This window comes from Lemur catta, chromosome 5 (genome assembly GCF_020740605.2).
Source record: "Lemur catta isolate mLemCat1 chromosome 5, mLemCat1.pri, whole genome shotgun sequence".
NCBI lineage: Eukaryota > Metazoa > Chordata > Mammalia > Primates > Lemuridae > Lemur > Lemur catta.
The window spans coordinates 64064248-64089300 of NC_059132.1; the positions used below are offsets into that span (position 1 = coordinate 64064248).

At 36.9% G+C, this 25053-nt stretch overlaps 5 non-coding genes across 5 annotated transcripts; 2 read left to right on the forward strand and 3 right to left on the reverse strand.

Annotated features, from left to right (window-relative positions):
• Nucleotides 1-1820: 1820 nt before the first annotated feature.
• On the forward strand, nucleotides 1821-1902 carry TRNAS-AGA. The gene has a single exon. It is a non-coding gene; the product is annotated as a tRNA-Ser (tRNA).
• Nucleotides 1903-10644: 8742 nt separating this feature from the next.
• Nucleotides 10645-10726, reverse strand: TRNAS-AGA. Its single transcript has one exon. It is a non-coding gene; the product is annotated as a tRNA-Ser (tRNA).
• A 3820-nt stretch (nucleotides 10727-14546) lies between these two features.
• Nucleotides 14547-14628, forward strand: TRNAS-UGA. Its single transcript has one exon. It is a non-coding gene; the product is annotated as a tRNA-Ser (tRNA).
• Nucleotides 14629-17235: 2607 nt separating this feature from the next.
• TRNAQ-CUG lies at nucleotides 17236-17307 on the reverse strand. The gene has a single exon. It is a non-coding gene; the product is annotated as a tRNA-Gln (tRNA).
• A 6100-nt stretch (nucleotides 17308-23407) lies between these two features.
• Nucleotides 23408-23489, reverse strand: TRNAS-AGA. The gene has a single exon. It is a non-coding gene; the product is annotated as a tRNA-Ser (tRNA).
• Nucleotides 23490-25053: the final 1564 nt, after the last annotated feature.

A 25053-nucleotide genomic window follows, 5' to 3' on the forward strand; every position in this document is an offset into this window, starting at 1 on the left:
TCTGTCTCAAAAAAAAAAAAGAAAGAAAAAATAGCCAACATGTATATGGAAAGATGTTCAACACTACTAAGATGTTCAACTACTAATCAGCAGGGAAATGCAAAAAAACCACTATGAGATATCACCTCATACTCATTAGGATAGCTATTATCAAAAAGATAAGAGATAACAGACGAAAAGGTGTGGAGAAAAGGGAATTGTTTGTTGGTGAGAATGTAGATTTGTGCAGCCATTATGGAAAATAATATGGAGGTTCCTTAAAAATTAAAAATAGAACTACCATATGACCAAGCAATCCCTCTTCTAGTTATAAATATGCCCAAAGGAGATAAAATCATCACCTCATAAAGATAACTGCACTCTCATGTTCGTTGCAGAATTATTCACAACAGCCAAGGTATGGAAAAAAACCTAAGTGTCCATCAGTGGATGAATGGATTAAAAAAACGTGTGGGAAAAAAAATATATATATACACACACACACAAACATATACAATGGAATATTACTCAGCCTTAAAAAGGAGATCTTGCCATTTGCCACAACATAGATGACCCTGGAAGGTATTATACTAAGTGAAATAAGCAGACACAGAGAGAAAAACACTGCATGATCTCACTAATAAGTGGATCTTAAAAAAAAGGTCAAATATAGGGACAGAATAAAACAGTAGTTACCCGGAGTGGGTGGAAGGAGGAAATGAGAAAATGTAGGTCAAAGGATACAAAATAGCAGATACACAGGATGAATAAGTCTAAAGATCTAATGTACAACATGAGGACTATGGTTAACCAAACTGTGTTGTGTTACAGATTTTTGTTAAATAAGTAGAGTTTAGCTGCTCATCACAAAAAAAGTAACCATGTAAGATGATAGATGTTAATTTGCTTCGCTAACCATTTTATAATCTACCTGTATCCCATAATATCATGTTGTAAACCCTAAATATATACAATAAAATTTCTTTAAAAAAAGAAATGTTGATGAAAGCTACATTTGCTAAAGCCATTCAACTATCAAAGGAGGCTTTCTTTTTTCCCCCATTTCCACAAAGGAAGAGCACTGGGTGTGGAATAAGATGAAATAAGGAAATATTCTAACTCCAATATTCAGTAATTGTGGGTATTTGAGAGCCCCTCATTTTCCTCATTTTAAAGTGAGGATGGCAGTACTTTACAGAGCTGATAACAGTGTGAAATAAAGTTATGTATTTTATATGAAGACATTTTGCAAAACTCGGTACACTAACGAAATGTTAGTTATTTTAGCTGATTGATTCCCATACCCTACTATTCTGTATTTTTGTAAAACATTGACAACTGATACAGAGTCTTCATGGAGATTTAAACAGAAGTAAGTCACACACAAAAAATACACATATTTTGCTGAGGGTTGACATAGTGAGAAAATGCTGATGAGCCTTTTCATTATAATGTTTTGTGCCTTTACATTTGAGACGCAAATAAGTGGAAGAAAGTCACAGCCTGAAACCCATTACAGTATCATTCACAGTAGCCATTGGCTATTGGAAGTTCCAGTTTATTAGCTGGACCCATCCTAGTACAGCAATAGAATACAACAGACCTCATCACAGTGTCTTTGGTTTAGTTTCCTTCCGTGAGGCCATCAGAGTAAGTGGTCCTCCTAGTTCTGAAGATGAAGTGTTACTTGTCAGTTTGCCACAACAGCATATGCATCTAACTGACATCAAAGAATAAAAAACACTGATGGCGAATACACTTTCCGGTAGAAAATTTGCCCTTTTGAAGAGTGCTAACGTCTAAGGACAGCTACTTATGCCAATAGACGGTATGGTGTTCACGTAGTCGTGGCCGAGTGGTTAAGGCGATGGACTAGAAATCCATTGGGGTTTCCCCGCGCAGGTTCGAATCCTGCCGACTACGGCGTCTTTCCCTTTGGAAAGGGAAACTATTACCACATGGAGAATCTCACATGTGTCTCCCCGGAAGAAGCTTGATTGTTCTACAACCTGACTAAGCATTCTGCCATTATGGACTCACTAAAAAAACTGCGTGGGTTTTCCCAAACAAGGAAAAAGTATACTTTTTTTTTTTTTTTTTAACCACAGTTCTATTGGTGTTTTCTTTCCCCCTAAGAAGAGCCCAGTGGATGCTTTCGTGTTTCCTGCAATCAAAGCCCTGTTTTGAAAGCAGCCTTTCCTAAAGAAAAAAGTTAGTGGGAGTATCTGCATCTCCACAGAATTGTTCCTTTATCAGGAATCTTCTCCTCCAGTCAAGTACATCCTCCTGTACGTAGAAAAGGAAATTCCAGGAAATCTAGGATTAAATACAAGTGAAACCAAAGACTTAGAGGTATGGTCGCGAAGACGGGAATCTAAATTGGAAATTGGACATTAATAAGCAAACCACTAAACAATTGAACAAATTAAGTAAAGCTTTTTTTTTTTTGTAATCCAATAAAAAAGAATCGATGACGTCACGCCAGACTGGCGGTGGTAAAGTGAAAAGGATTCAAAACGAGGTGAGGTTGTTATTCATTCTGGGCCGAGTTCAGACACAGAATCGCATTATATGATTAACAACCATAGGTTAATGTATCAACTAAAGAAATGTTAACAACAATTGAGTAGCTTCCTAGGAATTCCTAGGGGAATTCATCTATTACTGTCTTGGAATTTTAGTAGAGCTTGATCTCACCTCTCTTGAGCACATCTTTAAAGAGCTGTGGTCCTCTATTTTACCTCATGCAAAACTGCTTTTAAAAATTTTTCGTAAACATAGTATTAGCAGCCCTCTTCCTCGATCAAATAGCAAAACCCTTCTTTAATGTGTCTTTTTAGAGCTATTAAATATAATAAAAAGCATTGAGTTTCAAAATCATGTGGGGCTGTGACAGTAAGCTGCGGGGCATCCTCTGCTGAGCAGTGTCACGGGATGAACAGGACTCTAGATACTGAGAGCTGGTCTTCCAGAGGAGCCTGATCTTTCTTTGCAAAAGTCACCATCACTTCTCCCTCTCCCTCCCACATCCAGCATGCTGGTTGTTTTGATTCTGAGAAACAATCTAATAGAATTCTAGAATGTGAAAGCTAATGAAATGTTAAGAAGACCCTTTTGTGGACACAATTCCTTATAATAGAGTTGAGGAAAGTTTCTCACCTGACACCTATGTACAGAAATTGAAATAAAAATTTGTTCATAAAGATATATTAGAGAAGATCTCTTATGTTGGTAGTTTATTATATTTTATAGTTCTAACAAGACACATTAAAGAAGGGATCTGGTATTTGATCAAGGAAGAGGGCTAACATCATGTTTATGAAAAATTATTAAAAACATTTTTGCATGAGGTAACATAAAGTACCACAGCTCTTTAAAGATGTGCTCAAGAGAGGTGAGAACAAGCTCTACTAAGATTCCAAGGCAGAAATAGATGAATTCCCCTAGGAATTTCTAGGAAGGTATTCAATTGTTGTTAACATTCCTTTAGTTGATACATTAATCCATAGTTGTTAATCACATAATGCGATTCTGTGTCTGGCTCCTCTCATTCTGGATGCTTTCTTCTGGACAAGCCCATAGAGACCCAAGCTCAGGTTCTGGGACTGGGGCAGAGACCCTGAGTTAGGACTGATCATTATGCAGAATTTTGCTTTGTAGAGCATATGTGTAATATAGTTTCTGAATAAAGCTGTAGGAACTCTAGAAGGGTTCTTACTACCAGGGTGTCTTATAAACAATGAAAATAACATCAAACCAAGACACACACTGGTGGACAGTATCACAAAAACCAGTGTTACAGAAATTGAAACATAGAAATAAATAAGGAAGTAGAGACTTGCTAGATAGAGCCACAATTCACTTCAGTCATTTTGATATTCAGAGAGAAACTCAAGAGCAGCTGTACATTTCCAATAGAAATGTATGTGACCTACAGGTGTAATTTAAATTTCTCTAGTAGCCATATCAAAAAGTAAAAAGAGATAAGCATAATTAATCCATCATTTTCCTTATACATCTTAAGAAGCTTTCATATCTCTTTTGCTATATCTGTTAGTCTTTCAAAAGCAACAGAATATCCTAAATAAAAATGCTATTTATGAGACATCTATGACTCTGAAATGGAAAGATCCACCTCTAAGTGGCAGTTGCAGTAAACACTCAGTGAAAACACAAGTTTCAAATATTCATTAGGTAGGAGAACTAATGTTGTCTAGCATCTGCCTTCCATTTGCATGCTTCCTTCCTCAACAAGAAAGGGAGAATATCACAAATCAAGGGCTTCTTAGTGGAGATCTTAGAGTAAGGATTGAAAAATAGCTAAAGTAGAGGTTCCAATCACTGTCTGGTTTAAAAAGAACAGGATTCCATTCCACTCTACTGAACCTACATTATGTCTCATTCCAGTGTCCCAAACGTGTTTTGTGAGGAACCTATACCACCTGAGCCCTCTGAGAAAGAGAGAGAAACTCAAAGAACTGGTTTGACTAGGATCTCAGCTTTAAGCATGGGTGTCCTTTTGGCCTCCTAGTTTACAACATTGAGGTTAATTACTCATACAGCCACATTTCAAAGACATTTCTCATCATCAAACTTGTACTACTTGATCAACACTTATATGTACATATGGAAGTAGCATTCATTGGGGATGGGCAAGTGGGAGGGGGGAGGGGGGAATGGTTAAATTCACACCTAATGGGTGCAGTATGCACGGTCTGGGAAGGGCACACTTGTAGCTCTGACTTGGGTAGTGCAAATGCAATTGATGTAACCCAAACATTTGTACCCATAAAAATTTTGAAATTAAAAAAAAGATATTTCTTTAGCAACTGTGTGCTTAATTACGGTTTAGTAATGGCAAAATTTATTAATGAAATTTAGGTAATGTGACATAAAGGACATTCTTAAATATAGAGGGTTCTCAGCCTATTGTTTATAGCCTTTAATGGTATTTGTTAACTTCCTGACATAGTTTCCACAATTGTTAGTTTTGTGTCGGGGCATCTCTCTGTGAGAGGGCAAATAAATTTTATTTTATTTATCATGGAATTTTGAGCCAAAAAATAAGTTAAGAAGCTCTTTCTTAATAACTTTTTTACTTGAATAGGAAGAAGAAGAATTTGCTAGTTCCATATTGTTGTTTTGGGAAACAAACAAATTGATTGTGAAAAGATACATGGGTTTCAAAAAAATCCTTTTTAACTCATGTAACAGGTTTGTCTCATATGAGCTCAACATCTGTCTTTCCAATGACAAAGCCACACTCAGCACTATAACAGAGAAGAAAGCTGTGCTGGAAATTGCTATGCTCACTGTCATGCCCATGTATATTTCTGATGTTCATAGACCAAAATAGGCACATGTTTGGTACAGCCATTATGGAAAACAGTATGGGGGTTCCTTGAAAAACTAAAAATAGAACTACCATATGATCCAGCAATTCCACTAGTGGGTATTTGTCCAAAGGAAATAAAATCAGTATGTAGAAGAGATATATGCATTCTCATGTTTATTGCAGCATTATTCACAATAGCCAAGATAGGTAATCAATCTAAGTGCCCATCAACAGACAAATGTATAAAGAAAATGTGATATAAATACAAAATTGAATACTACTTAGCCATAAAAAAGAATGAAATTCTGTCATTTGTGGCAACATGGATGAGCCTGGAGGACCTTATATTAAGTGGAATAAGCCAGAGAACAGAAAGACAAATACTGCATGATCTCACTCATTTGTGAAATCTAAAAAAGAAGTACAGAGTTGAATAGTGGTTTGTAGAGGCTGGGGAGTGTAGGGAGAAAGGGATGATGGGGAAAGATTGGCCAACTGGTATAAAATTACAATTACATAGGAGGAATAAGTTCTGGTATTCTATAGCACAGTCAGTTGACTACAATACATAATGTTATAATGATATTTCAAAGTAACTATACGAAAGGATTCTGAATGTTCTCACCACAGAGAAGTGATAAGAGTTTGAGAAAATGGATATGCTAAACACCATAACTTGATCATTATACAATGTATACATGTATCAAAACATTACACTCTACCCTGTAAATATGTATAAGTATTATGTGCCAATTAGAAACAAAATTTTAAAATTAAAAAAACATACAATGAAACAACTGGTCCCTTCTGTGGAAACCTGATTACTAAAAAATTATCAATGAATCATGAACATAAAAAATAAGTAAAATAAGACAAGCACATGTCTACCTAGATCAAATAACTTTCAAAGCCTTGCCTAGTCCAGGGCCTTGAAGCTAAGGGTATTGTCAAACTTATCTTTATTTTTTTCTTTCATATTTTACTATATTCTGAGAACACACACACACACACCACTTTAAAGATCTAGTTCCACAAGCTGCTTCTTGTATATGAAAAGATATCGGCCAGCACTTTCTTTCAATTAGCATCGTCAAGTCCCATCTACCTAAAAATTGCAGATTTCAATGTTATTTATGCTTTCCACTTTATCATTTCCATTATGCTGTCAGTTGTAAGCAGTTTCTTCAAACTCTCCTCCTTGTGTGGGCTATTATTTGCATGTTTATAGGGTCATAATGGACATGAACACAGGGGCAGGGGCCATGCTCTTTGCCTTGTTTACCTTTGTGTTAATGCATATAATTCTGAAGGGAATGTTGAAATCTGTCCAAGTTGTGGGATGTATCTCATGAATTCTCATCAGAAGCTGACAAAACAGTTCTCCAGGTAGTTACAGGGATAAAAAGGAAAAAAAAGAAGCTGACAGAACAAAACACTGGTCTCATTTCAACAACCCATCAGAGTCTTTCCAGTCTTGAGGTTAAAGTGTTACTCACCAATTTGGTGCAACAAAATGACAGTCATCTAAATAACAATGAGGACTAGGAAACACTGTAAATACACCTTGTGGTTTGTGATTTGATCTTTTAAGGAGGGCTAAATTTCAGTATACTATTTTATTTTTAAAATGCAGTACTCTTTTGTGTAGTCATGATCAAGTGGTTAAGGCAATGAAATAGAAGTCGTCTGGGATCTCCCTGTGCAGATTGGAATTCTGCCTACTAGAGTTATTCCACTCAAGAAGTTGTTCCCTAGTATAACAGTTTCAACTGAAAAGAAACATGACCTACCCAAGGGTGCTGGTGGTACATTCTTCTTTACTAAACTTTCCCTTTTTTATGGTCCTGTGATTAATTCACCTGTGGTGGAGCTCTTTCATACCAGCCAGGAAAAAAATAAACCATAGTCCTAATGATGCTTCTTTTTCTTTTCCCCTAAGAAAAGTCTAAGCTCCAGAGATGCCTTGGTGCTTCCTGCAATCACAATCCTGCTTGAGGGCAGCCCTTTCAAAAAGAATATAAGTTGGTAGGAGTGAAATTGTTAGCTTTTCATTGTACCTATATAGAATTGTTACTTTTTCAGGGATTTCCTTTTTTCATACACTAATTTTATTCCTTATATCTCCTAATACACTCATATTTTCATCTGCCTGAGTGAGGTAGATCTAGAATTCTATGCTTGTTTCATGTAAACCCAGCCTGTTTATGGAGTAAGTAAAGAACTGTCAAATATAAATGCTACATAAAGATAGCAAAATCCTTTTCTTCTCTGTGACTGGAAAACCAAGTCTAATAAAAAGATGTAATCAACTGATAATAAAGTTTATTGTCTTTTTATATTAAGAATTTTAATACTTAAAATATTTTAAAATAATAATCATGATATGAAGCTCAAATGATATGGAAGTATATACAATGAAAAATAAAATCTCTTTTCTACTCACGTGCTCTAGCTGTTCAGTTTCTTTCCACAGTGATATGAGTTTTGTATAACTTTCTAAAGTTATATGCATGTATAACATTCATTCCACTATTTATTTTTAAATGAATGATAGCAAAGTTATATACAGTGTTTGTCTTGGCTATTTCTTTCTCTTAAAAATATATGCTGACTCATATAAATAAGCCCAACTGATTTTTTACAACAGCGGGAAAAAAAATTCAATGGAGAAGGGATAGACTTTTCAACAAATGGTGCTAGAACAATTGGACATCTGTAGGCAAAAGCAAAAACAAAAACAAAAACCCATATTGACCTAAATTTTATTGCTTATGCAAAAGCTAGCTCAAAATGAACCACAGACAGAAATTAAAAATGTAAAACAATGAAACTTTTAGAAAATAACATAAGAGAAGATCTTCAGGATCTAAGGTCAGGCAAAGAATTCTTGGACTTGATACCAAGAGCCCAATCATTAAAAGAAAAAATCCATAAGTTGGACCTCATCAAAATTTAAAACTTTTACTCTGCAAAAAAGATCCCATTAAGAGGTTGAAGGAACAAGCTAAAAATTGGGAAAAAATATTTGCAAACCATGTATCTGATAAAGGACAGTAAGTATATACAAAATTCTCAAAACTCAACAGATAAACCAACAATCCAATTAGAAAATGAATAGAAGACACGAAGAGACATTTTATTGATGAGGCAATATAATATATAGCGAATGAATAAATTCTCAACATCATTAGCCACTATGGAAATGCAAATTAAACCACCAGATATCACTACACACCTATCAGAATGGCTAAAATAAAAAGCATTCATACACTAATGGTGGGAATGTAAAATGGTACAGCTACTCTGCAAAACAGATTGACAGTTTCTTATAAAACTAAATATGAAATTACCATGTGACTCAGCAATTGTGTTCTTGGGCATTTATCCTAGAGAAATAGAAACTTATGTTTCCACAACAATCTATATATGATTTTTTTCACAACATCTTTATTCATAATATCCCAACACTGGAAACAACTTAGACAAATGGTTTGTTAACCAAACAACCAGGTGAATGATGAAATAGTTGTGTTATATCCATACCATGGAATACTGCTCAGCAATAAAAAGGAATGGACCATTGATACATGCAACAACTTAGATGAATCTCCAGGGAATTATGCTGAAATGAAGCCAGTTCCCAAAATGTTATATTTTGTATAACTGCATTTATATAACACTCTGGAAATGACTAAAACTTATAGAAGTAGAGAACCAATTTGTAGTTTTCTGGTGTTAGGGAGAGAATGTAGGAAGGAGATGGATGTGGTTAAAACAGGGCAATAGGAGAGATTCTAATAATTCTGAGAGGTAAATACTAGTGTCTAGTCACAATATATTTTGCTGGATATCAATTAACAATTGAAAATTGTGTTATGTTTGAAAGATAAAAAATGTGCATATGGTTCAAAGAAATATCTAAATGATGACTAAAATATATTGAAAAGAATGATATTGAAAATAATACTTATGAAATATGTTTTGTGCAGCCAAAGATGCACTTAGATGGATGCTTAAACTCTTAAATACATGTATAAAAATGAAATAAAAGCTGAACATCAATGATCTAAAATCCACTGGAAGAAATTAGATTAGCAAATTTTACCCAAAGAAATCTTAGGGAGGGAAATAAGAAAATGGCTGATTAAATGCAATAAAATAGAAACACAAAGTGGAGATGACCAACAAAGGCAAAATTTTATTTGGAAAAAAAACTAATAAAATTGCTAAATCCTTGGATAAACTGATAAAATAATAAAGAAACAAGACATAAGTAACTGATATCAGATATGAGAAAAGAAGAATGGCAGGTCTAACAAACTTCAAAAATAAAAAAGAGGACGTAGCATGGCAAGAAGTGAGGACAAGTTCCACTAAATTGCCAAGGCAGCGACTGACCCTAGGAATTCCTAGGAAGGTACTCAGCTGTGATTAGCATTTCTTTGGTCGACAGATTAACCCATAGTTGTTAATCACACAATACGATTCTGCGTCTGAGCTGGGGCTGTTTCTGTGCTCAGAATAAGTCACAACCTCATTTTGAGGTTTTTAGTCCCTCTCGCTTCACCACCGTCTTGGACTCCAAGACAAGCCATCCAGTGTGACGTCATCCATTCTTTTTTTTATTGGGTTACAATGAAAATTGCTTTGCTTAACTTTTATACTTGTGTAGTGGTTTGCTCATTAATGCCTAGTTTAGATTCGCGTCGTGGTGACCGTAGCTATGAGTCTTGCCTTTCTTGTATTTGATCCTGGATTTCCTGGCACCTCCTTTTTTATGTGAACGAGGACACACATGACTGGAGAAGATCCCTGATGAAGGAACAATTCTGTGGAGACACAAATACTTCTGTTAACTTTTTATTTAGGAAAGACTGCCTTCAAAACAGGATTTTGGCCTGAGCAAGAGCGAGACCCGTCTCTATTAAAAATAAAAAAATTAGCCGTGCATGGTGACGCTAGCCTGTAGTCCCAGCTACCCTGGAAGCTGAGGCAGGAGTATCGCTTGAGCTCAGTTTGAGGTTGCAGTGAGCTATGATGACACCACTGCACTCTAGCTGGGGTGACAGCGCAAGACTATGTCTCAAAACAAACACCAGGATTTTGATTGCATCAAACACGAAGGCATCATCAATCCTTGGACTCTTCTTGGGGGTAAAGAAAACACCAATACAATTTTTGGGAAGTATGTGAAGTGTTTTTAGTGGGTCCATATAAAAGCAGAGAAAGCCTTGTCAGGTTGGTGAACAACCACGGTTTTCTCCCTGGGAGACACTATGAGATTCTCAACCCAATCCGGTAATAGTTTCCCTTTCCAAAGGGAAGAACAGCGTAGTCGGCAGGATTCGAACCTGCGCGGGGAAACCCCAATGGATTTCTAGTCCATCGCCTTAACCACTCGGCCACGACTACGTGAAAATCACACTGATTATTGGCATAAGTAGCTGTCCTGGACTTTAGCGCTCTTCAAAAGGGCAAATTTTCTACTGGAAAGTGTATTCGCTGTCAATGTCTCTCATTTTCGATATCATATGAAATTCATGAAGTTGCGGCAAGCTGACAAGTAACATTTTATCCTCAAAACTAGGAGGACCCCTTATTCCGATGGCCTCATGGAAGGAGACTAAGCCAAAGACAGTCCCAGAGACCAAGCTTCCTGCTCTGTCAGCTTCTGATGGGGATGAAGGAGATACACCCTACAACTGGGACAGCTGTAACATTCGCTGCAGAATTTTGAATTACAGCAACTAGTTGGGAAAACTCGAAATAACCATCATTAAAAAAAAAAAAAAAATTCGGAAGCTCACGCCTGTAGTCCTAGCACTTTGGGAGACCGAGGCGGGAGAATCGCTTGAGGTCAGGATTTTGAGACCAGCCTGAGCAAGAGCAAGACCCCTGTCTCTACCAAAAATAGAGAAAATGAGCGGGTTTGGTGGTCCGCGCCGGTAGTCCCAGCTACTCAGGAGGCTGAGGTGATCTCTTGAGGCCAGGAGTTGGAGGTTGCAAGGACCTATGATAATACCACTGCACTCTGCCCGGGGCGATAGAGAGAGACTCTGCCGCAAAAAAAAAAAAAAAAAAAAAAAAAAGGAATCCATATAATGGATGCTTCTGTAATTGATAGAATGACTGAAGTACATTTCTATAATGCTGATATGAAATACATTCCAGGATACACTTTTAACAAAATAATCCTAGTCATTATATAATACTTTACATTTTGCAAATATCCTCATTCTCATTTAGTCCTCACATCACAAATGAGGGGCTAAGAGAAATGTCCAAGCTCACACGGCATCTGAGAATTACATTTAGAGCATAGCCTAGATATCTTAGCTGACATTCTCTGTTCTTTTATCATGGACACAATTGGTGCCTTTAGGATTATTTCTACATGGCCTACAGAAGCAAAATCAACAAGATGGTTAAACACGGATGGTTAAACATTGTTCTCAGGTAGCTATTTATGAAACTAAACTGGTAAGCAATATATGCCATCAGTACGCCTTAAAAGGGGATAGCAATTGTCATCCAATATTTGTCAGTAAGAAAAAAAACTGCTGTTTTTCTATGTACCAGGAAGAGTAATCCATAAATATGGAATATGCAACCAGGGAAAAATTGATTAGCACATCCTGGCATTAACTATTTGTCCACTTCATGCCAAAATTCAAAGGTTCACCGTTCCCCATTCGATGAACAGCAAAATATTTAATAGGTTTTTGGTGAGATTCAAGGCAGTTGATACACCTTGAAAATGCAGGAAAAATGGCCTGGGTTTGTTCATAAAGTTAAACTGTAAGTCCCCCAAAAGTGCTTCTTTTAAATAGTGTTCAGTTTCATTAAGATGTCAGTCAGAAAAATCTTATATTTCTTCTAAGAATTAGGTGTAATTCAAAATAAAATACTTTTCTTTTATCTGTATCCAGATAGATCAACTGTGTAATCACTGATGGCTGGAGACATGGGATAATCAAGAATAAGAATGCATCATTCAATCTCTGAATAAATAGATTCAGAACATTTCTAACATTTTTATTAAAGCATTGGTAGTCTTTTGGAAAACTCACAACCATTTGATTTAAAGGGCGTACCATGTATTTTAAAACTTTTTCTGCATGTATATGCAGAAATAAATTATAAAGCAGACCTCAAATAAAATGTTCCCCAAACCTTAAAAGAGTAAAAATTTATACTTTAAATATAAAAGACTCATAAAACTGTTCTCTATCCCAGTGTCCTTTCAAAATGACTTTTAAAATAAAAAAATTAAGTTAAACATCAGCAGGCAAGAAGGAGAGGAAAAATCTTCATTAATTCTAACAATATCTGAGGAGCACTGGTAATTTGAGAAACAAGTTCAAGATGCATGTATTCACTGTGGAGTGCATTGAACAAGATAAGTTGATTAGTCCAAGGTCTACTTCAAGCAAATGTCAACTCATAAGCAACATCAATAAATACCCAATTAATAAAATACATAGTTCCGCTAATTCACTCATAAAACTTGGATGAAAATGATTATTTCACACTGTAGAAAACTGAACAAAAATTAACCCATAATCCCACAATCCAGAAACCAGCACTGGCAATATTTTGGAGTATTCGTCTTTTCCTTCTAGGATTTTATATCTAAAAATTTTGCATAGATGAAGTCATGCTTATTGCATCCTGCTATTGTCAGTGAACATATATCATAAACGTTTTGCCTGAGCAATTACAGTCTTCCAACATGTTTTTAGTAGCTTTGTGATTATCTATTAGGGAGAAGGAGCCAAAAATTTATCCATTTTTAATATCTATTTTTCACTATCATAGTTAGAAATAGAAGATTTTTGTGCAGTACATTTTTTCCTTTGGTTAAGATTATTTGTCTAGGATATTGGGTTCTCAAACTTCAGTGGGCATCAGAACTACTTGGATGGCTTGTTAAAACAGACTGCTAGACATCATCGCCCTATCCCCACCACCCCAGTTTCTGATTCCGTTGATCTGAGTCAAGCCCAAGAATTTGCACACCTCATAATTTCCCAGGAGGTGAGCAAACTGCGGGGCAAGGACAGCACATTGGGAAGACTGTTCAAGGACAATGAACTTCAAAATGAGTTTACTGCGTCAAAGGTTATAAAGCCTTTATAAGCCTAAATGGGGATATATAGCAAGTGCCATAGTAGTGAGACCAAATAATATTTGCAAGGATACAGTGAAGGAAACGTTATTCTTATTGTTTTAAAGAGAAAACAAATGTGGGAGAGCTTTCACTGTCAGAGAGACATTGCCGGCCTCGGTCATAGAAGTCACTCACCTTCCCTTTGTATCTGCCCCGGCGACCCACTTTCATTTGCGGAATTCGGAGATATTTTTCTGACATTTCTGTAAAAGAGAATTTATTCAAGTTCCCCTTTTTATCTCAGTCTAATAAACCACATACTGTAATCTCTGACGCAATAATCAACACTATTAATGTAGCTTAATTTTTTCTGACATTTAAGTGTTTTCATCTCTTTTTTGAGCTTTTCTGTGTTAGGCGGGACAGAGATGCCCTCTTGCTGAGTCAAGATCCTTGAAAACCTTTTTCTGAGTTCTTTCCTTTTCCCCGGGCTCGGGTGGCCGAGGGTTTCCATCTCTTGGAAATGATCTCGAGTACCTCACCTGAACCAACTGGAGTAATCTTTCCCTGAAGGTCAGAGACTTGCCCCCAGCATCGTATCTTACAGTTAGGACAGAAACCAGTTCCCTCCTCCGGGTCTATCACCCCATCAGTAACCGTTCCTTTGGAAGGACAAGTCAGTTGAATGCCACTGAAGGGATTCCTGATTTAAACTCTGTAAGTAAACGCAGATGATCCCCATTTTTGCATGTTCCCTTCATTCCTCCCCCTATTGGCATTTACAAGCTGGAGGTTGCTTGGAGCGAACACTCAACTCAAGACTCCCTTTCTTTGGGTTCCTGGGAATTAGGTGTCAACAAACATGCGTGTCTGTGGATATTAGCAGCTAGTGGACAAACTCCAGCACCCAGGAAGTTTGAGTTGCTTGTTAGGGGCCCTTTTCTGAAATGCAACACTATTTACTGGTTCTTAGTTTACTCTGGGCCAGCTCTTGCATTCGTGTGGGAGAGGCCTGGACAGAATTATGAAATTCTTTATTGCCAGAACTACTGTTTCCAAATGCACCACACATTTACTCGTGGTTTACCTCTTCCCTCATATGGAGGTCAGGTTGGGAGACAGGTAGTCGTGGCCGAGTGGTTAAGGCGATGGACTTGAAATCCATTGGGGTTTCCCCGCGCAGGTTCGAATCCTGCCGGCTACGGTTTTCCCAGAAACGTTGCAAGACTTTCCTTCGGTTTTCCCAGCTAATTTAACCAAAACCTATCCACTCTTCCACCTGCAGGTTAAGGTAACAAACATCCGCTTTCCTCAATCAATGGAGACTACCTTCTCTTGGGTTTACTTCAAAATTGGCTTCACCTGTGGAGGATTTAATTCCTTAGATCGCAGCCAACAGTGAATCTGACATATCTTCCTATCAGACTTCAGCGGCCTCTGCCTTTCTAAATAGGACCATGGTACCCTCCTTAACTACGGGTCAACTCAAGGCAGTCAGGGTCATAAAAAGTAGTGATACTGACAGGTGATTTTCATGGAACACTTAAGGATGGTCTAAGATGTGAGTTAAGGGCAAACCACATCATACTTTTATCTCCATTTCACAGATGAAGAAACTACTAAATGCCGCACAGTGTAATGGTATTTTAACTGAGGACTTCCAGGCAGGGTTGTGAATCCAGGTTTCATATATTCCACAGAGGGCACTCTCAGAATTATTAGGTTGTTAGCAGATTCAAGGTTAGATTTGTTAGTATCCAAAAATGATAAATAGCAGGTCCTATTTCTCAAGTACTTACTACACACCACCATTCCAAAGGCTTTACCAGGTCTGTCCGGAAGCTATCCAGCCATTTTTAATATAACAAATGGTTGGCACGACATAGATGTAACCTGCAGCCAAGGACAGTGGACTGGAATGCACATGTGCGAACAATGACGTCTTCACGGTACTGGTCAGTGGGGGCTAGAAACTATTGAGTGAGCATGTGTACTGAGTGGCCATTGCATTCAAAATGAAAGAGTAGAGCAAGGAATCTGCATCAAATTTTGTGTTGAGCTCGGACATTTCTCTGCAGAAGCTATTTGGATAATTCAGAAGTCTTTTGGGGATGATGCACTGAGTCTAGTGCAAATGTAAGTGTGGCACAAATGCTTCAAAGGTGGTCAAAAAATCTGTTGAAAGTGATCCATGTTCTGGAAGGCCTGAAACAACTGGAACACCTGAGAATATTGAACGTGTACAGGTTAGGTTAAGAGATGCTGGGAGAACTGTGTGAGGCCCCAAGGTGCCTACTTTGAAGGGGATTGAGGCATCATTGTCCTATGCAGAGTGTTTCTTGTATCTTGTATCATCTTCAATAAATGTCTCTATTTTTCCTATTACATGGCTGATACTTTCCGGACAGATCTCGTACATGTCTTAAAATTCGCAGATCTCACAACATATTCGTTTTACAGATCAGAAGGTCCATGGAAGTTCAAATATATATGAATGGCTAAGATCTCAGAGCTAGAGGGGCAGCAGATCATGAACATGAATGTCTCTTGATTTTGGCTCCAAGGGCTTCGCACACAGCAGCTGTACCAGTCTGCTTCTGCCTGGGCTGGAGGTTAACATCGCCACCTACCTCTATCATTCAGAGTTGGTTCACTGTTCTTGGCTTTATTCTCTGTGGTGACGAGGCCATGAAGTGGTACAATTTAACCTCCTGGATTTAGCCTGGGGTAGGATATTGCTGCCCATGGGGTGTTGGTGTTTGTGTGATGCAAGGAGTCTGGTGCTCATCAGTCCATGGGAGTTTGTCTGTTTTTGAGTGGAATGTTTCTTAACAGTTTACAAAGAGCTTCCCAACATATTAGACCTTATCAGCCACTGGACACCAGAACCTAATACTGAAAAGACTCTTGGGAACAGAGTCCAAGACTGGTTTGAGAGAAGGGTAAAAAACTATCTTGGCCCCAGAGATGGAGAGAGATTGTAGTTATGCTACATGTGCTAGAAGGAACTGAGATTTTTTTTTAACATTACAAAGCAAAGAGTCACAAATTTGCCCGAATTTTGCATTAGTAGGAATTAATACCTCAGTTCTCCTCCATAGAGACCCCAGAACAGATTCTTTTATCAGCGCTTCCTACTTCCTCCATCATGTTCAGATGACAAAAGTGTTTATGTGTGCTTCACAAATAGTAGCTTCCGAGGCTTATAACTTCTTGTCCAGAAGACAGAAAGATGAGAAGTAGCCTTCTTTAGAGAAATATCCAATGTTGTGAGAGTGGAGAAACACCTACAAGATATTTAAGGAAACATAATGTGAGTCAAGAATTTTATATTCAGCTAAGATGTATTTTGTGTCAAAGTGTATTCACACCAGAACCCATTACGTATGTAGCATTGAAAAGGAATAGAGGTCCTGGGTAAAGATCCTTGCTATTAATTGTTATTAACTGGTACCTCCAATGCCATTAGAATTACTTCCCATGTTTGAAATATTTAACAATTTGAAACGATTTTTTTGATGTGCACAGAAGATTAGCATTATATGGGTCAATGATTACCTTCTATTAGAGTTACTTTTCTAGTCTCAGGGGATCACAGTTTTTGTCATCTTTCTCTTGTATTTACTTCTGACGCTTCTTTTCTTACCCATAAAATAAATTGTATTATACAGAAGTGGAATTCTATCTTGGCTCTTCACCTAGATGCAGATCTGTGGGTACTTGCAGGAATTCACAGGAGATATCAGGTACAAAATTGATTTCAGTAATTTATGTCAAAAGCGTTTTCCTCCAGGGAATTAAAGCCCAAAGCAGGTCCCACCGAGACTTGAACTCGGATTGCTGGATTCAGAGTCCAGAGTGCTAACCATTACACCATGGAACCACAGCAGTACTTGTTACTCTGTTACTTATGATGGGTTATAGAAACTCTACTAAAAACATTTAGTTTGTCAAAGTCAAGAATTCAAAGTGTACATCCACTCATGACACTCATCCAAAGAAAACCTTTACGGGGGGTAGGGGCTATTTATTTACTTATTCCACCAATTACATTAACCCATAAAATCTTTTTTCCCCTTTAATTTACTCAGAAACTTGGTGATCCTGGGCCTTACTTGCTTTCTTAAGAAAAACTACGATTCTTATGCAAGAACTGGACTGAATGTCTTATACTCATTATGTGATTTAATGCTTAAAAACTAGGTGAAGTGTGTTTTAGTCCCCATGTAGATGGGGAAACTGACGCTTGGAGATCTCATTTCTTTTATCTGCAACTCTGCTCAATTTCTGTCACGTGATATATTTCTCCACATAGATTATTTAGTTATCAGGTCTATTGCCTCTAGACAAGCTTTAATATGTCGATTCCAGGGAATTCACAAAATTATTAATGACTTTTTGCCCCAGGCTAAGAACCCTTGCATTTGGACTTCTCTTTTTTTTTATCATGTAGCCCAGTATTAATAGTAACTATTTAAGAAAACAAATCGGTCAAGTGAAAAAGCTGCTAAAGAAACATCCTCTTTAAATTGAGGCTGCATGATTCATTAACCTCATCATTGTAAATTAGGAGGCAAAGGTGTACCCACGCATGAAGCTGAAATTCTAGTCAAACCAGTTCCAAGTGTCTCTCTCCTCTCAGAGTGGTTATGGAATGTGGGTTTCTTAGGATGCAGTTTGGGAGACTATAGCATCAGCCGTCTCTAGGTCAGGCTGAGTGTATGGAATCAGGCCCATTTTAAAGCAGACAGTTAGAACCTCTGCTACAGCTTCTCCTCAACCGTTATCCAGAGTTGCTCATGAGAAAAAAATATACATTTGAATTATATTTTTCTCATTTCTTTTGAGGAAGGAAATTTGTAAAAGTTATGTCTAAGTAACAGTATTTCTCTTAAGTCCCAATGAATATTCTAAAGCCTGTATAAATTAAAGTCAGATTTTTCATTTTCTCCTAGGCTTTTCTTGTCACAGTTGTTCACTTGGAGGTAGTGCCTGGTATTTCCAAATCATACTACATAAATCATGCTATATCCAGAATTTCTTGCTTCTAGAACATCAAAAGATGGGGGGGGACAGATTTGATGGAAGTAAAAGGAGAAACTGATAAAACCACAATTATAGTGGAATATTTTAGCACAATATACTTCTCTGAAAACTAATGAAAAACATAAATAGAAAAATAACCATCAGACAAAGTAATGCAATTCACATAACATTCATATTTAGAGAACGGTGCACACATCAACTCCAGGATTTGCACTTTTTTCAAACACACATGGAATTATCTCAAATTTGACATTTTACCAGACCACAAAGCAAGTCTCCAAAAATATAACAGGTTAGATACATGCTATTATTTCACAGTAATAAAATTATACCAGAGATCAAAACATAAAAATTAAAAAGTGTATTTATTTGCAAAACAATAAATATACTTCTAAATAATTCATGGTTTAATGAAGAAATCACCATCAAAATTAGGAACTATTTTGAAATAAATGTTAATAAAAATAGTACATATCAAGACATGTAGTATGCAGATAGAAGTGCACTTAGAGGGACATCCTTAAATACATGTATATAAATAAAATAAATGCTTAAGAATAACAATCTAAGCAGCCATAACATGCAATTACTTCAACAACTAATTCACTCCCACAGGAACTTTAGGGAAAGAAATAATGAAGCAAAGAGCAGATATTAATGCAATTGAAACTAAACACAAAATAGAAACTATCAACAAAGTCAGGCTGGGTGCAGGGGCTCATGCCTGTAATCCTAGCTTTCTGGGAGGCCCAGGCTGGAGGATAGCTGCAGCTCAGGAGTTCAACACCAGCCTGAGCACAGTGAGACCCCATCTCTATCCCTAGAAACAAGAAACAAAAAAAAAGACAAAAAACAAACAAACAAACAAACAAGAAAGTCAATAAAATGGCAATCTCTTTTTATCTTTTCTGATTTTTTTATTGTGATAAAATATACAAAACATAAAAGTTATTATTTCAACCACTCTGAAGCGTACAGTTCAGTGGCATTAAGTACATCACATTATTGTGCAACCATCACCACCATCTATCACCAGAACTTTTCACATCTTCCCAAACTGAAACTCTGTACGCATTAACCAATAGTCCCCACTTCCCCTGCATTTTTAATAACAATACCATCAGGTTTTTGTATGGACATTGATAAATTGGTTTAAAAATATTATGAAAGTGAAAAGGGTCAAAGTATGCCAAATCATTTTAAAGAAGGAAAGTAAACTTAGAAGACTTGTTTTACCAAATATAAAGACATAAAGGTAATATAATTAAGAAAATATGACATTGTCCAAGGAGAGGCAATATCACTAAATAGAATTGAGACTTAGATCTCCACATTTAATACCCCTGTTTTATGAGCAAGGGCGCACTGCAGAAATATGGAGTAAGAATAGTCTTTGCATAAATTGTGAATATCTATAAGGAAAAAAGTGACTAAATGACTATTCACAAGGAAAAACAATAAATTTACCTATTTCACATTATCCACAAAGCCAATTCCAGCTAGACTGTATATCTGGATGTAAGTAAACAAACAAACAAACAAATAAAGCTTCTGGAGTACAACATAGAGGAAAGTCTTCATGACTTTAACCCAGGGAAATATTTTTTAAATTTGACGTTAAAAGCATTAGCCATAAAGGGCAATCCCTTTCATCTAGATCTGAAGTCCTTCACTTCTGAGAATTTTTCTTGGATTTCTTGATAAAATTCTCCTCCATTGTTTCCTCTTTTCTTTTGCTGGAATTCCCAGTAATCAGATGGTATTAAATCTCCTGAATTGGTTGTTCAATTTTCTTTTCACTATTATTTTCCATCTTTGATGTTTATCCACTTCTTTGGAAGTCCTTCTAAACTTTATCTTCCAGATCTTCTGTTAAATGTTTTTTCTGCTATCATATTCTTTATTTCCAAGAGATCTTGGTCTCTTATTATAATTTAAAAAAATAGTATCCCAAGTCCCTATTTCCAGGAGAGATAGAATAAGTATGTTTTACTTTTTTTCTCCCATTGAATACAACTAGAAAACATGGACAGAATGTGTGAGGCAACTATTTGAAGACTCTGAAAACAAAAGAGCAACTAGCAAGCCTATGGAAAAAGAACACCAGCATTACTTTGTTCATTCTTCCCAAATTGATCTATAGATTTAAGGTAATTGCTGTCAAAATCCCAGTAGAATTTTTTGGAGAGAGTAAAAGTATGCTTCTAAAATCTATATGGATAAGGCAAAGGAACTAGAAAGACTAAATCAATGTTGAAAGAAAAAAATGAAATGAAAAATAACACTACCTGATTTTAAGACTCACTATAAACTTCAGTAATCAGGATAGTGTGGTATTGGCAGAAAGATAAATGTATAGATCAATTGATCGGAATGGAGGGTCCAGAAATAAATGTACACAAATATGGCTAATTGGTTTTTGACAAAGGTGCAAAAAAATCAATGAAGAAATAATAATCTTTCAATAAATGACATTGGGACAATGTGATATCCATATGCAAAGGAAGTTAGGAAGGGAGACAGGAAGCAAGAAAAGGAGAAAGGGAGAAAGGAAGGAAAGAGGGAAAGAAAATGAAAGGAAAGAAGGAGGTAAGTAAAGAAGGAAAGAAATCCTGACATAAACCTCACAATTTATACCAAGATTAACTAAAAATTGACCATAGATATAAATGTAAGAATAAAATAAAACTTTTAGAAGAAAACATAGCAGAAAATCCATATGACTCTGAGTTGAATGATGAGTTCTTAGGTATGGCACTTTCCATAAAAGAAAAAAATAATAAATTGGGCTTCATCAACATTTAACACATTTGCTCTACAAAAGACACTTAAGACACTGAAAAAGTTAAGCTTAAAACTGACAGAAAATATGTGAAAATCATGTATCTGACAGAGGACTTGAATCTAGAATATATAAGGAATCCTCAAAACTCAGCAATAAGAAAACAACCCAATTAAAAAATGGGCAAAAGGCACAAACAGGCACTTTACCAAAGAGCATATAAGAAGGCAAATAAGCACATAAAAAGATGTTTGACATCAGCTATCATTATGAAATGCGATGGCTCACACCTGTAATCCTAGTACTCTGGGAGGCTGAGACAAGAGGATCCACTTGAGGTCCTTGAGCTCAGAAGTTCAAGACCAGCCTGAGCAAGAGTGAGACCCCATCTCTACTAAAAATAGAAAAATTAGCCTGGTGTGTGATGGCATGCACCTGTAGTGCCAGCTACTCGGGAGGCCGAGGCAGGAGGATTGCTTGAGCCCAGAAGTTTGAGGTTGCTGTGAGCTAGGCTGATGCCACAGCACTCAAAACTTAATTAATTAATTAAAAAATGAAATGCAAATTAAAATCACAATGAGGTATCACAATTAACTTAATAAAATAGTTAAAATAAAAAATACTGACAATATCAGTGGTGAGGAGGAGCAACTAGAACTTTCATTCATTGATAGTGAGAATGAAAAATAGTACAGCTACTCTAGAAGATAGATTAACAGTTTCTTATAAACATACACTTGTTGTATGACCCAGCAACCCCAGTCCTAGGAGTCTATCTGAGAAAAGTTAAAACCTATGTCCATTAAAAAAAATCTGTATACTAATATTTATAGCTGTTTTTATTTTCACAGTTGCCAAAAACTGGAAACAACACAAATGCCCTTCACTGAGTGGGTGAATAAACTGTGGTACATTCATACAAGGGAATTCTATTCAACAGCAAAAAATAACAGAATTTGAGATATGCAACAACTTGGGCAAATCACAAGGCATCATGGTAAATAAAAGAAGCTACTTTCAAAAGGTTACATACTGTATGATTCAATCTCTATGACATTCTCAAAAAGGTCAAACTAGAGAAATGGAAAACATATCCGTGGTTGTCAAATGTTATTTGTGGGGTTAGGGGGTGACTATAAAGGAATAGTGCTAGAGAGGTTTATAGATTGATGGAACTCGTCTGTACCCTGAGGTGGTAGCTGTTACATGAATATCTACATATACTTTTAAAAAGTCAATTTTGAACCTCCTCTTCAGGTCCCTTTCTGGTGTCCTGAAGGTTTTTGGACTCTGCACATGCTGCCAGGTTCATAGCAAGGACCTTGAGAAAAAGGAAAGAATTTTTACACATTTAGAAATCCAGGTTCAGGAGAATCTCGACAGTGAAAGTGTCTTATTAAATTGATGAGCAACAGCTTCAGGATGTTCAAGAGCTGTTCTGACTTTTCTGGATTCTGTGTTTCACCAGTAGAGGAACCCCATGGAGCATTAATTAGTTCTTGCAATTCTAGAACCATGACTGATGGGTTGGTGACGTTCAAGGATGTGGGCATCGACTTCTCTCAGGAGGAGTGGGACTGCCTGAACCCTGCTCAGAGCGACATATACCTGGATGTAATGTTGGAGAACTACAGTAACTTGGTGTCCCTGGATTTGGAGTCAACAACATATGAGACCAAAAAAATATTTTCAGAAGACGATATTTTTGAAATAAATTTCTCTCAATGGGAGATAAAAGAAAAAGGTAAAAAATAAAATAAAATAAAAAGAAATAAAAAGTCAATTTTACTTCATGAGAAATTTTTTAAATAAACTAAAAATAGCTTCCCTTTTGTCGTATAGACTAAATATACCCCATAATTTCTCAGAGACACTTTCACCAAATGTTCTCTTACTTTCAGTAGAGTTTGAAGGAGAGAAAACCAGAGATGCTCAGGCATTGCACGTTGCCGAGGGAGGAGGATTTCTACGGTTCTAGCACAGCAAACTCCTTGAGGGATTTGATTTTCTTTGGACAACACGCGGGAGCACAGTGGTATTTACAGAAGAAATGTGTACAGTCATGGTAGGGTTAGAGAAGGAAGAATGGTGAACGCTGGTCTATCTCAGTTTCATAGTAACCTAAGCCTTTCATATAGGGTAATAAAACTTCTGACGTAGTCGGCAGGACCCGAACCTGCGCGGGGAGACCCCGATGGATTTCTAGTCCATCGCCTTAACCACTCAGCCACGACTACAGCTGTGAGAAAAAAGAAAGTCCTCCTCAAACCATAAAAGGAAATCGTTCCGGCCAGTCTGTATCTTCCAAAAGTTAGTAATCTTTGATATTTAGAAGCACTAAGAGGAAGGTATTCACCACATATGCATTTTTATTTTGAACAAACTTTGGATCGATTCATCAACTAGCTCCTGCTTCCTTCGGGGACAAGTTTGTCTCCACTGAGTGCTGGAGTTCTAGAAACTGGAACTAAATTTACCAAGGAGGTGGAGTCAGACCTTAATACCAGTGTTAAACCTGGATGGGACCTTCTGGTAGAACTTCCAGGAGACCAGCCTCCTGGCTGAGTGATACTATGCTTAATAGATTTCAGGGAACAAAATGTTCCCCCTCATTTGTGTTTAAGGTGAAAGGAGAGAAAAAATGATGCTGAAAACCTTCTCTGGATTTCCTCACTTGGTGTACCTAGGCTCCTAAATCTACACCTATTCATTTCAATGTGTCTGGAAAAGCGCTTTGCAAATGCCAATGGGCTTTCACTTTCCAAACGGTTAAGAAGAAACTCGTAAGTATAGACGGCCCATGAGCTTCCTTTCCCGTGAGACCCTAGCTGCTTTCTAAAAGAAGGATTACCTGGTTTAATTTTTTGGGCCAATGTAAGGGTTTATTTTCTCTAAATTCAACCAACACAGCACGTTTCCAGTTCTCTTTTTTAGGTTTGTAACTCACCGGTTCCTTTAGCAGAATGTCTAGAAGTTCTACAGAAATGAAAAGAACAAAATGGTTAAACGTGGATTTCAGATCCCAGTATACATAGATGAATAGTTCTCCATTTTATACAGTCAGTGAATGTTAATAGGTAAGATGTGAAAGCTGATGAATTTGATGCATCTTGAGAAAGCTGAGATAATTGCTTAGATTTAATACACTGTATTTAACCGGAAGTAACAGGGCTTTTTAAATATAATTCTCTTTAATTCATATATTACTGAGAAAGTCTTACTTTTTTTCAGAAAACTACATCTTTTTCAAGATTAAATGAGTTCCTATTTCTGTACTCAGAGAATAAAAACAGAAAAAATGTAATCATGGAAAGTAAGAGTGCATCCCACACTCTCTGTTTATATGTAGATTCAGAGTATTTCCAGTGTGTTTTTCTATTGGCAATCTTTGGAAAATGCCCAACCATTTGCTGTAAAAGATTGTCCAATATATTTTATTTTATTTTATTTATTTATTTATTTATTTTTTGAGACAGAGTCTCACTCTGTTGCCCGGGATAGAGTGAGTGCCGTGGCGTCAGCCTAGCTCACAGCAACCTCAAACTCCTGGGCTCAAGCAATTAATCCTCCTGCCTCAGCCTCCTGAGTAGCTGGGCCTACAGGCATGCGCCACCATGCCCGGCTAATTTTTCTATATATATTTTTAGCTGTCCATATAATTTTCTTTCTATTTTTAGTAGAGACGGGGTCTCGTTCTTGCTCAGGCTGGTCTCGAACTCCTGAGCTCAAAGGATCCGCCCGCCTCGGCCTCCCAGCGTGCTAGGATTACAGGCGTGAGCCACCGCACCCGGTCTCTATTCT